This window comes from Phalacrocorax carbo, chromosome 9, assembly GCF_963921805.1.
Source record: "Phalacrocorax carbo chromosome 9, bPhaCar2.1, whole genome shotgun sequence".
In the NCBI taxonomy this organism is placed as follows: domain Eukaryota; kingdom Metazoa; phylum Chordata; class Aves; order Suliformes; family Phalacrocoracidae; genus Phalacrocorax; species Phalacrocorax carbo.
Window position 1 is genome coordinate 13,475,290 of NC_087521.1, and position 13,818 is coordinate 13,489,107.

Consider the following 13,818-nt stretch of genomic DNA (forward strand, 5'->3'; position numbering starts at 1 on the left):
CTAGTATTACAATCTGCTTTTGCCTATTTAGTACTCCCTTGCAGTATGCAACTCTGGTTGAATGTCTACTGTTAATAAAAATAATCTGTACCCCAAACTTAAGTGAAGGAGTATGAAAAAAAATCATAAACATTGAAGTCAAGCTCTTTTATTCAAACTTGCCCTTTAGACACATATTAATTCAAACAGAAACCACTAAAAGTCTCCAGAAAGGAGCAGTCCAGTCCTCCCAGTCCCACAATGAAAATCTTGTATCTGGTGTTCTCTGTCCATTTGAACCCTCAATGAAATCACTGACAGTTTTGTAAAATGAAAGACTTCAATTTTGAGTCAGGTTCCAAAATAATCCCAAAACTGCCTCAAAACATGAGGTACTGTTGTCTTTTATATACAAATTTATATATACATTTTTTATATATATGCATATACATGTATTGGATTTTCCTATTGGGCTTTTACATTTTCTGAGCTTTTAAAATTCTACTGTTTCAAGTTTTTCTGTAGAGACAAAAGCTTTGCATGCTTTTAATAAAATGAGAATAAATGAGAACTCTTCAAGGGAAAGCAGGATTTCAGAGGCTGGAGTTTCAGGAATACTCCCAGGTAGAGAGGCAGCTGTGATGGGTCAGTAACTGTGCAGGGAGACTCCACAGAGACCAGGTCTGCCTGAGAGGCTTTCCCTGCTTGAACAAGACCTTCATTCTCTGAATAAAAACACACTGTCAGTTGTATTGTTCTAATTCCCAATTTAGTGAAATTTCATTGGGTCATTTCATAATGCCAGGCTGCATTTAGATGCTTCCAGTCATCTATTTCTGAAATCTCTTAATATTACACACCTAGAATTCTCCCTCTTCTGAGCCTTGTGTTTTTCAAATGCAAGTCCTACGTGCTTATATTCTATATGCAAGCCAAAAGCTATTAGATGGGAAACGCCAACTGGATTGTTCAAACTTATGGTTCTCCACTGTTCAGGTCAACTGTCATTTTGCATAGAAACCATTCCCTAGCTGACTTATGCTTATATTAAGCAAAGATAAAACAAAACAACAACAAAAAAGGATGTTAATTTTGTAGTGCTTTCTAACATCATAGCAACAGACTGTCAACATTCTCAGGTTGCCAACAGTCTTGAAATGTGGTATATTTTTACCTGTTATGAAACATCATTGCAAAAGCAAAATTCTTTTTTGATGTTCTCATCACAGTCACAAAAAGTTCAGCCAATCCTATTGTATTTCAATGGCTCTAGTGCGGTGTGAAATTAAATTTGTTTCATTCGTCCACTCTGAAATACTGATTATGGAAAAAATCCACTTTAGACTTCTGCTATTTTAATCACAGATCACACCAAAAAGTACTGAACTTCTGGAATTTATATTCAAATTTCTTCTGAGTGGCAGTCAAGTTAGGTCTAAGGACTCCAGCTGGATGAAATTAAAAACTCACATGAGACTGCCTATGTTGCAAACTTCAGCCTAAAGTAGCTGAGAGCAAGGAACTGTACTGCAGTCATGAAATCTGGACAGTCAAGGGGTACTGTGTATCCTTCCACAGACAGCATATTCTACTGAGTTAAGATAAATACAGTGGCTACAGTTGGTCATACTTAAAGAATATTTCCCAAAATACCTCACAGGAAATGTTCACCATGTTCCTGGTGTTTTTCTTTGTAATTTATTGCCAAATAATCTTTGGGCTGATAGTGCACTACACTTCAAACTAATACATGGTCTTACAAACCTTACTGGCTCCCTTTCACAAGTTGCCTGTGGGTACTACATTTCAATAGCAACATTTACTGGAAGAGTATATACACAGACATCAAGTTCCTTCACAATTAAATATATTTTTTTTTGCGAAAGTTTGTCCACAAAACAACATTTTTGTTCTAATTTTTTTCGATTTAGATTCGTGACAATTTATACAAACTCTTTGCTCATATTTGTTAATTTATGGTTTGAATAACAGTTTTTGTTCTTGTAGGGTCACCTCCTTTTACTTTGTATACCATGTTACCATTGCCACAAAAAGCTTACCATTGGAATGTTACCATTGTCACAAAAATCTTTTCTGGTAAGGAGACAGGTTGGCTGCTTACTCTGGGGCCGTGCACAGTTGCCCCACAATTCACTACCAACCAGCTGCTTCTCCAAAATGGCTTTCTCTTCAAATGTTCATTGAAGCAGGTCAGTTGAAGTGGCATGGAGCACAGGGTGAAAGAGCTCTCCATACTGTCTTTTGCATGAGGGCAGTAGGGCTGTAAAGAGTTCCCCTCCTCAAATGGGTTTTTATGCCTATATAGCATTGGTACGAGCAAGGAAAAAGAAAGGGACAAATTAGGAGCAGGCTGCTGCTGGACATGCCCAGGAGCAATAACCGTGAGACCCTGCCATGGAGGGACTTCAATGAGCAAAGGATTCATCATGCTTTTATTGAGATGGAAATGCAGCCCTCAGCACCAACACAAAGTTCAGTCTGAACCGGATATTTTTTGCAGTTCGTTTTTTCTTGAGCCTCAGGGAAACAAGCATGACAGAGTAGAGACAGAGTGTAGGGCAGAGTTGGAATCCTTCTTCCACTTACCAAAGCATCATCAGAGAGCAAGCATCAAGGAAAATAAGCACTATGATGATCCATGAATTTACTTTCTGACCCCCAAGGTCAGCATTTTTTAAACCATCCAGGACATTACATTCTCTGCACAGTCTCCAGCCGTTTAGCAATGGATGGCAAAGGAAGCTAAAGCTCTAATGGGATGAAGTGTCAAAGAGAGCTTTTTATTTAAAGAACTAGAGAAAAGAAAAGAAAATGGATATTTTAACTTTTATCTCAGAGTTAGTTAATATTCACACTTAACTGCTGAACTGGCTAAATTCTTTTCTTTTCTTAAGGACCTTTATAAATTTCATCATTAATAAAATCAGACATTCAATTAGCAGGGAATTTCTGATTGCTAACTGAGATTTTCCCCCCAACAGTTTCTCTTTTTCACTCTTTCTAGTCTCTCTTTTTATTTCCTCCTCCTACCCCTGTGTCCCCCCTTCCTTGAAAAACCAGGGGAAAGTGAAAACTGACTCCATTAACCTCTGTCATTACCTAAATCCATCTCTTAATTAATATGAGTTAATATGATTAATCAAAATAATGAGACAAACCTATTAAATTAGGGTGTTTAAATTACAAATGGAAGTGGTAGAGGCAAAGGGGCCGATAACGAATAGCTGCAGTCAGAGATGGGGTTAGCTCCTGAAATGATATGTGACAATCAGCAGAGAGAATCGAGAATGAGGGGAAATCAGCAAGACCCACGTGAGAAAAATATTCTACACACACAAAGAATTATGTTTTTCAAATGCCTGGTAGCATTTTGGAGGATCAGGTGTGTTAAGATAATATTTTAATCTCTTTCATGGTGGAATATAATATAGATAATAATACGATCATAAAATCTTTCAGCTTGTAATTACCTTCCATGGGGTTGGATGGTACAGATTTTGCCCAGTTAGAGTCCCCATTGGCAGTTTGCTGGGAACTCTGCAGCATTTGCTAGTCATATTAACACTGCCCCATGGAGACATGACTGGACAGGGTATACGTTTCTATACTGGAGGCACACAGCCTGAGCAAAAGCTTGCAGTTGCAATACTGCACCTCCGATACTGACTTTCTTTGTGACCTCAGGCAAGGGCCATGAACATCTCTGTCTTGCTTGGCTGATTTAGATACTCTATTACTAAATATAGTTCCGTATTTTCTCTAAACTAGACTCTTGAAATCTGGCAAGCTCTGTCACCCTGGCTCTCTGACTGCTGTTATGCCAAGAGTGACCTTTCCCCAAGAGCTCACTGATGGTCAGAGTTTCTCATTGGATTTCCATCACTGAAATACCGGTTTGAAATACAGTCCTGAAATCTGCTTAACCTCCTTGTTATAGAACACCAATTAAAGTAAAAATAATGTGTCTATCATAAGTCACTGTAACAACAAAAGTGATATTCATTTTGGGAGGTGATTATGTGGAGTGGGAAGTCTTCCCTTCGGAGAAATTCTTTCGCAGTTTCTATTTCACTCAAAACTATCAGCAAAGGAAAAAAATGTAGCACAGGACTGATGCAGATAGAAAACTGCACTACAAACTGCTACCAAAAGACTTAAACATTAAACAGGAGGAGGTGATGGTATTAATAAATATATTTCAGGCACAAGGAACCCCTAAAACTAAAAAGAAGTGGGGAGAAAAAAACATGTAGATAGAATATTTCAAGACCAACCCTATTCTTTTTATCTTTAGTATGAAATTTGCGATCTCTGCATAAAGTTGAGAGCACACTAGAGGCTGTGGGGTTAATAAAACGTATAATTGATAAAGATGTCTCGCAATATATGATCTGTAGGCCATTTTAACTGCCTTAAAAAATCTGCAACTGCTCAGGAAGTGTTCCAAATAGCAAAAGAAACCTCTCTCCCCATGGTACTGCACTGAAGTGGCAGCACAGGGGCAGTGGGGTAAAAACAGGAGAAAAAGAAAGATCCAGCAGGAACTCAGCGAAGGAGGATTAAGTTCAGAGACAGCTGTTTAAAGCTGGTTAGCCAGGGAAAATGAGAGTAGCAGGAGAAGAAGGCACAAGAAGCTTGTAGTCATAGACCCAAAACGCCTTTCTTACCTGGCATTAGACTGAGTTTTAAAAAGGGGTTGGGGAGGTTATAGCTGGCAGCATTAGTTTTGAGCACTGGACCCTGCCCTTTGGCATCTCAGAAGATGTTGTGAAAACCCAAGGAAAAGAGTGCTGAAGCAGCTAAGAAGAAACTTCATTATTAATTATAATCTTATATTGGGCATTATGCTTTATTTACTCTGCCCAGCTTTCTAGCTTTGTCACTGAAGCAGGCAAAGGTGCAATCTTTCTCCAGGAGGAAGCACAATTTCTCAAGTCAGGAATATCCAATTAATAAGGTCATGGACACATATAAAATGATGGGAAAGAAAAAAAGGGAACAGAGAGAAGAGTAGTAATAAACTGCAGTTGAGTCATTATTGCCATTTCTATGACAAACTTCAACATCCTACGTTAATGGCTTCATAAAGAGACATGAGTATTGAGAGTGATCACAAACATTCAATGGAGCTTGGTAAAGAAGTTTGGAAAGAGCATTTCCAGCACTCCATGTGGAAAGGCACAGGTATTTGGAGGCTGAGGGGCTGAAAGGCAATAGGATGGAATAAAAAGATTGTCACAGCTAGTCTGTGCTTGGAGGAATGATCAGGAGCCACCAGAGTGTATAGTACAACCGGTGTCAGCCAAACACAAAGTGTTTTTCAATTGATGAAGTGAAAAAAGTAAGTAATGTTTTGAAACACTCAATTCCACAGAATTGATCTGATGCTCAGGTATCACCAGATAATTATCACCTTCTTCTCAACCCCACTTGAAAGGCAGCACAACCATAGTGACAAGGTGCTATTCCATTTCTATAGCCAACACCTAGCTTAATAGACACATAGCTAAAGATTGCAGACACACAAATTCATATTAGGGGAAAAAAAAAGGTTTTCATTGCCACATTCTGCCTTCCTGAGCAACAGTGTCCTAGAGCCATACTTGAGCCAGTACCATTTCTCATATTTTTAAGTAAATTTCTTTTTCCACCGAACACAGGCAGATTACAATATTGCCTTCTAGCAAGGACAACTGTCTAGACAGAAGGATCTAAACAATGTAGATGGCATCTGATGGCCAGGCCATGGGCTGGGACAAAGTTGAGGTCTACTTCTGGGTGAGAGGTAGCATGAGGAAAAGAATGAAAGTTCTTTCTAAACAAAAGCAGAAAATCAATTTTAGTGTCTCTGGGCAGAAAAATGTACTAGCGTGTTATTTTCCCTCTTTGGTGGAGGGTTAAATCAAGCTCTTAAAGTACAATTTGGATGCAAGAGAGATTTAATTCCATCTCTGTGTACACATGCTAGCAAGGATTCAAATCCCATAGCCTGTCCTCCCTCCTTGCCCAAAGGAAGCACTTGGGACAGGAAACTTGTCCTCAGGCAGCCTGTGTACTATCAAGCTGAGGAAAAGCCATGTTCCTCCCAGTCCCCTGTCCTCTCCTACGCTGTCAGCACCTGCTGCTTGAACATGAATCTCCTGAGAGGGCAGTCACCAGGCGTCCTTGTCTGAACCACCTCTAGCAAGTGCCTATTGCCAAACCTGATGCAGGAAGCCTCTTGTTCTTAACATTTATCATTCAATTATCTATTCATAATTCTCGCAAGTATCCTGACCTTCGATTCCCAATAAATTTTGAGCCTGTTATTCAGGTGTCCCTCTGGATTAGGATTCCTGCATGTTACCAAAACAGTAATATGCTGCTTAGTTTGTTGAGACTGATTCTGGGCTGTGAAATGGTGCTAATACTGCACAGGCAGAGCGCTCTGATTTTGAAGAGGAAGGCTTAAAACACTCCACCCCAAAGCCTCATTCAGGGCCATTCAGATGAAGGCTGCTGCTGACCAGTGATTTTATTTTTCATCACAATTTATCAGATGAGCATCAAGCAAAGGATGCAAACACCTCTGGTTTAGGAAGGTCTTCACTAAGAGAAAATATTTAAAGAAAATCCAGCATCACTTCACAGTGCTAGTTTCAAAATGCTGTACATATATAGACACATCTGTGAATCTTGTTCACTTTCACAGGAAAGCAACAGAGAAGAAGGAGAATGGAAAAGGTTGCTGTTGCTCACCAAAATAATTGACAAAATTGAAACTGTCAACTACACATGCTGCATTCAGTTCCTACCCCCTTTGTTTCCTTAGAAGAACAACAACTTCAATGTCAGATTTTCAGACTTCTAAAATGCTCCACTCTTTTGTGCTCAACCTGGAGAACAGAGAGAAGAGATCTTAAATTTCAGCTCAAACTTTAGAGTTACAGGATCTAAGCCTGGAGTCAGGATGCACGATTACACTTCCCTTCCTGATATGCTTAAAAATTTTCCAAAACTTTGGCAGGTTCTTTGCAAAAACTGCACCATGTAGCTGGCACTGACTGACCTGTTATCCAAAAGCCATGAAGATCAATCTGGAGAAAGAGAAGCTTTGTCTAGCTGCCAGTCCTACCATCCTGTCTAGACTCTAAGTGTCCAGCTACATTCACTCTCCCTCCTCAACTAGCAATAGAAGACCGTGCAGTGGAAACATTTAACCATTATATGAATGGTGAACAAGCCACAGAAAGATCTAGGCCTGTCTTCTATAGGCCTCCTCGCTTTGCAAGCCCCACCAGGTGTACAAAGTAGTTTGTCAGGAAACTAAGTAAATCCTTGCAATACACCCAGGAGTGTCTCTCAAAGAAAAGGGAACATTTTCAGAGCCAGTTTTACTCCTTTGGAGTTATTACTTCTAGGAGCACAAAGGGATCCTCTGCATCCATTTCTTTAGGCTCTTTGATTGCAATTAACTGCAGTATCTTCTAATTACCTAATGATCTCTTCAAGCCCTGGCTTCTTTGCCCAGACTACTGTCAAGGGGGCCAGTCAATGCCAGCGTGATTCTGATCCAGATGTCCATTGGCAACAGTCTGGGACAAACTCATTCCAAAGGCCAAACAGCTATTCGAGAATGCTTTCCAAGCAGTGGTGGACCTGGATGAAAACCAGTGCTGTAGAAGTGACCTTGCACTTAAATGAGGCAATACCAAGTGTCTGGAAGGAACAAATCCTTCCAGCTACAAGCAAGCACAACAATAATTCTAGGAAGTGGAAGGTGATGAATCAAAGATCTACTCAGATCTCTTTTGATAGCACTGATCAGCAGCCATGTATCTGAAACAAACAGCGCTAGGAGGTGCTCCAAAACAATGGCACTGGATACAAAGAAAGTAGAGCAAATGTAATGGCAGGACTTGCTTCCATATAGGCCCAAATCCCAAAGTACACATCTGCATATGAAAGCACCACACATGAAGCAACATCTCCGTTCCTCCTCCACACAGAAAGGAAACAGGCAAAGGAAAGCGTGTGTGGCCTTTTGCAGGCACACCCTGCATTCAGGAGAGAATGGTGCAAACCTGCCAATCCTCCCTATGATTCCATGTAAAATTCCTCCATTTGACACACACTGCAGCCCAAGTAAGGAAGACACTTGCAAGAACTCAAAAGAGAGACATAGCTTAAGCAGCTGCCACAAGTCTGCCCATGCTTGGGCAACTATCTAATTATCTCCCTAACATCTCTCTCTTGATCTTGTTGTCAGCACCCTATCCACAGAACTGCTCATGGGGTTTTTTCCTTCTGTCCTTGGCATAACCAGCTTTGTTGGGAAATACTGAATTTGTTCAAATCTACATGTTTTGCGGGAACTCACTGTCCTGAGGAAACACTTGCTAGAAAAGGCTCCCTAATTTGCACTGGGCAACACAGAAGCCTGCATGTAGAAGGATACCTACATGGAATACAAGAGATTTGGGCTCAAGTTCCTGGTCTACTTTTCTGGGCCTAAGACTTGAACTTGGCTCTCCCCCAGCATAGTTAAATGCCTTGATTGGTATAATTTCTTCTTCTGGGAACAGTCTCTCCTGTTGGAATTCTTTCACTCTGTGTGAACTAATAAGTGCTTCTTTGGCAAGGGCTCAGTCCTACAGCTGCTACAAACTAGCCTGTGGAAAAGCCCAGATCAAATCTGCTCCACTAAGTATCTGCAGTATCCCACAAAAGGATCCTGTCCACTTGGGTACTGTCTGTCCTACAAGCCAGGGAATTTTCTTTCCCGCTGACAAAGCTTCATAGAGTCCTGATTTAATCACATGTGAAACAGAAAAAAAAATATGAATCACAAAATAATTAATTGCATTTGAGGAAATTAATCATGCCTGAGAAAAAGTCTTGCGCCACAGATACTCTGGTAGGCTTTGCTTTCTTTTCTTACCAGCTGTAAAGTTGCTCTAGTCAGGTACTGGTCTGAGCTGAGCTTATAGAAGCCTTTATGACACTATTCTTCCTGCTTGCTCCAGGTTCATTAGCAAACAGCAAGAAAGAGCTGCCATTTCTTCCAGCCAAATTAAGATGAAAGAGGAGGGCCAATGGGAGTAGAATGATCTGAGAAAGGCTTAAAACATTAATGCTATTAAATTAGTGGTAGTGCCATTACAGAGAAAGGAGGCAAGGGTAAAGGGCATAAAGCGGTTGCAGGGGTCACTGACCCTCGCTACAACTACTGTGGGAATGCAGGGGTACTGCCAGGAAAGCAGCACTAGTAATTACAGCAGGACTGGCTGTTGCCTCAGGTCAGCTCAGCGAATCCAGCTCCACTGGAATCACAAAAAAGGAGGAGAGGATATAAGCCCATGTCCATTATGAGAAAGAAACAGGATGGTGCTGCAGTTCTTTTGTGAGGGGGACACATAAGCTCTGGTTGTTCAAAACAGCAGCTTTGGCTGCAAGGGGTTTTTCTTAGTCTCCTGAAATATTCTAATGGGAAATCTTACTATAAAGACCTTCCTTCAGCCTCCTCATACTGTTCTCTCTCCTCACTGTAACTCAGATCTTGAGCCTGTTTGTCTGTTCCCCATCTTTGCCTATGGATTTTCATCCAAAGCCTCTGAGTATTTCAAATATTTCCCTTCCCTTGGATCTGCAAACCCAAAGGTGCAAAGAAGGGGGACAGAGCAAAGCTTTTTCCTACTTGGACCTACTGAGACTTCTTTAGCACCCTTATCTCCCATAGCTCCTGATATTAACTCCTACCAGTAGGGAAGGCCAGAAACAGCCTATCTGCATTCTGAGTTGAGGAAGAGGGATTTAGAGCACTATGGACGAAGCAAAGTCATCAGAACAGTCAGGAGCTCTGGGTGTAGGCTGAGGAGCCAGAAAATGAGACTGGTCTGACCTGGCAAACCGACTGAAGGTAGCAGGTTGGGAATACAGCCTAAGCTGTTAACTGAAGCCACCTTCTCATGGCCAGAAACACATTCATGGCTTGGGAGCCCAAGATGGAAGAACGATGGATTCTTGCAAGCTATATACATATACAAAGAGAGAGAGAGAGTATACATATACAGAATATGTCATCTGGTCATCCAGTTTGTTCTTTTTTAATAGTGGCACAGAGAGACACAGCAGGGTTGCATATGACCTCAGTATGACGCAGGGACAAAGATGATGCTTAGTCAACAAGAATCTCTTCAGCACGTTGTTCATTCCACAGAGTCATACTTAAGGGCAGAAGGACCATGCGGATGCCCTCCTTTGTATTTTAAGCCACAGAATTGCACTTTGAGCACAATGGTAATGAGTTAAAATGACTCTTTCATTAAGGCACTGGATAGATGCTGAGGATATACAAAATGAAAAACATCCTTGCTAGTCTTTCCAATATTCAATCATTCTTCTATTGAAAGAAATGTACCTTATTTTTAATATAAACTACACCAGCAGTTTTAATACAAACTGCTCTAGCTTCCAGATGTTGATTCCTGTTGTTGTGAAAGGGTCCTCTGATCATGGTAGCGTAAAAAAGTGCACCTGGCATTTCTTTCTCCATGAAGGTACTTCTACACTAAGCCACTTCTCAGTGTTTTTGAAACTGAACAAACTCAGCTCTATTTGCTCATTCCAAGTCATCTTGGTTCCTCTGCTGTGCTCTTTTCAGTTTTTCTACCTTGCTTTAAAAGGTCTATACTAGAGATATATGCTATATCCTACTAGCAGTCTGTCAATGGCATTTTTGTAGGTTGAAAATCAGTCCTGCTTCCTGCTCCTGTGGTCAACTCTAAAGGAACGCAATAGACTTTTTTCAATATGTACCTACAGAAAGGAGGACAGCAAGATACAGTACTTGATCCTGAGTGGATTATTTTGTATACAACTGCTAGTACATGTTTTGTTAGAATTAGCTTTCCTCGTGATGCTAATCACTTTATATAAAGTTTTTCTCATTACTTATTACACTACCTTGTGATATTGCAAAACTGAAAATTCAGCTATGGTTTATAATTACTTCCAAATCATGGACAAACCTGTTGAATAGCATTGAACTTGATGTCATTTCTTGCCAAATCCCCTGGACACTCTCTCATTCAGTGATACTTTCCACAAATTATGCCTTTGAGCTCTCTTAGCTAACCAGTTCTTAATCCATTTAACAGGCACTTTACTGATATTGTGTAATACTAAAATTTTAGCCAGACTATATTGCAGTACTAAGTCAAATGCTTTATGAAAGTATAAGTACATCACATCTACACAATTGCCTTTAACAATCCATTCTTTGAGATTACATTCTTGAGATCAAGTTTGTTTGACAAGACCTAGTTTCCATAAAGCTATACGACTGGCATTAATTATATCCCTATTCTTTAGCAACTGACTTCCATATCAGATTTTCCATTACTCCCTTGTTCTTTTTTGACTTCTGGCATACAAAGGCAGGGCAGGATGCAGTCACAGTATGGTTGGGAACAGAAGCAGCACAGGAGAAGAGATGTGAAGTGATATAGTCATTCCCAAAGGCACCACTACACAGTACTAATAGGAAATTACAGGCCTCCTAGCTGGCTTCCATTCCATAACCAGGGTGAATCTTCTCCAGGTGATCTCACAGTCCTTGAAATAGCGAAGAAATCCCCAAATGGAACAAAAGCTAATATCATTAATTCAGAGATTTCCTAAGACCCTTGACTTGCTCATTTAAAATGGTCTTCTCATTTTGGATGCTGTTTAACACTCCCTTGTGGTAACTAACAGACTGGAGAAACCTATGAATCCATATGTGATACATATGCCCATTGTCCTTTTCAGATATAGGGCAAAAATATTTTTTGCACATGTCAGGTTCTGCAGAGGTTAAATAAACTACACAAGACCTGGCAGGATTTTTGTCTGGCATGTACAGCTTTGGAAGTCTCTTCCCACCATAGGTTAGATTATGTGACCTTCTACAAACAGAGGAGCCTGCCCTTAAGAGATTTAATTGGTTTACATAAAAAAAGTAAGGGTGAAAATCACAGAGCCAGAGAACTGAAAAGGGATTTCAGCTCTGAAGCTTTGTAAAACCTTTAAAGTTTTAAGCCATCAGGCGGGAGTTAATAAACTAGTATGACCTTGCAACAATCATGAAACCCAGTTCTACTCCTTGGGGCCCCCATCAGTCAATTTGGGACTTAAGACTCTGAACCAGCTTATAGGACAGTGGGACATTTAAAAACATAGCTAAGTACTTTGAGGTGCTCTGAGAAAGATACTGCAGGACTGCAGAGTATCAGGATTCATGCACCAAACAGCCAAAGAGTTTGCTGCCAGATTCATTCCCTGAACACAGACCTATATTCTGGACTCTAACCTCTCACCATGTTTCTCACTTTCCTGATTTCAGGGGGGGCTCAAAATTATGAAAATTGGTGTCATCAGGTGGCTCCTGTAGGGTGCCTGAAGCCACAGCCTGCCCTTCCCACTTCTCAGCACTGTAGCCTCTGCAGCTTTTGGCAGTTTCAAGAGATGAAGAAATTCAGGATCTCTGTAAAAAAAGGACTACTCTCCTACAGCTGAATACTCAGCTTTTTTACGTCCATCTGTTACTATATGGCTATACAGCAAGGGTTCAGGAACAAAACCTTCCACTGAGGCAGAGAGCAAGACAAATAGTGGGCAGGGCTACTTTGACAAGTTACAGGAAGTCATTCACATCCTTGCTTGAGTTAGCAACTTCTCTGCAAGCACCTATGAGTACGTGCTCTTCAGTGCACAAAATAACCTCAACTGCCAAGTGTCTTTCTCACTAACATGCCAGCTATGTTTTACACTCTCTACTAGTGTCCAGGGATGTATTTGTTCCCAAGTGCCTCCCGACTCCTTCATAAACCACAGAGCAGCTCAGATCTGAGAAGCCAGAGAGTACACAGAGCTAAAGCCGGCTCTGAGCTTAGCCCTTTCCCCAACACAAGCAGGAACACCAGTGTTCTGAACTGCATCGTCTGGTCAACATGATGGAGCATCAGTTGTGGAGCCTAAGCGCCCAACATTTTTTCATGCAATGAAAAGACCTTTTGTCAATACATTCTATGTTAGCTTGTCTTCTACATAACCTCCCTCTGGTGTGAATTGAAGGCCTAATCTGTTCTCTTCCTCAGTTACACAGAGGATTAAACTGCGTTCAAGGATACCCTTGCCACCTTGTCTGATGTGACCATCCACCAGTAACTCATCCTGCCTCACCATTGAGCTAGCTGCTTTACACTAAGCTGCTGGCAGCAGACAGGCTAGGGCTTCCTTACGTCTCTATTTAGCGAAATGGTGGCCCTTAACAGAAGCAAACCACAAGACAGTGATTTTCAAAGGTCTCCGCTGCACCTTTCAGTGTGCACTGGTCCCCACAGTAGCCAACATTCATTTTTTCTCCTAAATTCAGACACAGTGCAGAGTCAGGATCTCCCAACCGTCTTCCTTTAGAGCTATAGGAGTGACATGGGCCAGACTCATATCAGCAACTAGCACATATATTTCTATGAGTCTGTGCCATGATGGACATGGAATAGTTGTGTGGGTTTCACCCCCTGAGAGCTGGGACTGCTCTTTACTGAGTGTCTGCTATTCTCAGACAAAAAGGAAGATTGCTCTTCCCATAACGGTTGGACTAGGTGATCCCTGAGGTCCCTTCCAATCTGAGATTCTGTGATTCTGTGATCGTTTAAAGATATGACTTTGAAAGGTTCTTCCAGATTTCTGAGGAATTTTTAAATGCAGCATCAAACCAACCATGCACAAAAGAAATTGGCGGGAGGCTGTGGTACCCTGAGGGAGGATGGTGACAGAGGGCAGCACCCAAGTACT

General features: G+C 41.1%; 1 protein-coding gene across 2 annotated transcripts in view; it reads right to left on the reverse strand.

Annotated features, from left to right (window-relative positions):
- The window catches only part of ANGEL1 (angel homolog 1), a 164,693-nt gene that overhangs the window by 71,393 nt on the left and 79,482 nt on the right, over positions 1-13,818 (reverse strand). The gene's annotated exons all lie outside the window — the stretch shown is intronic.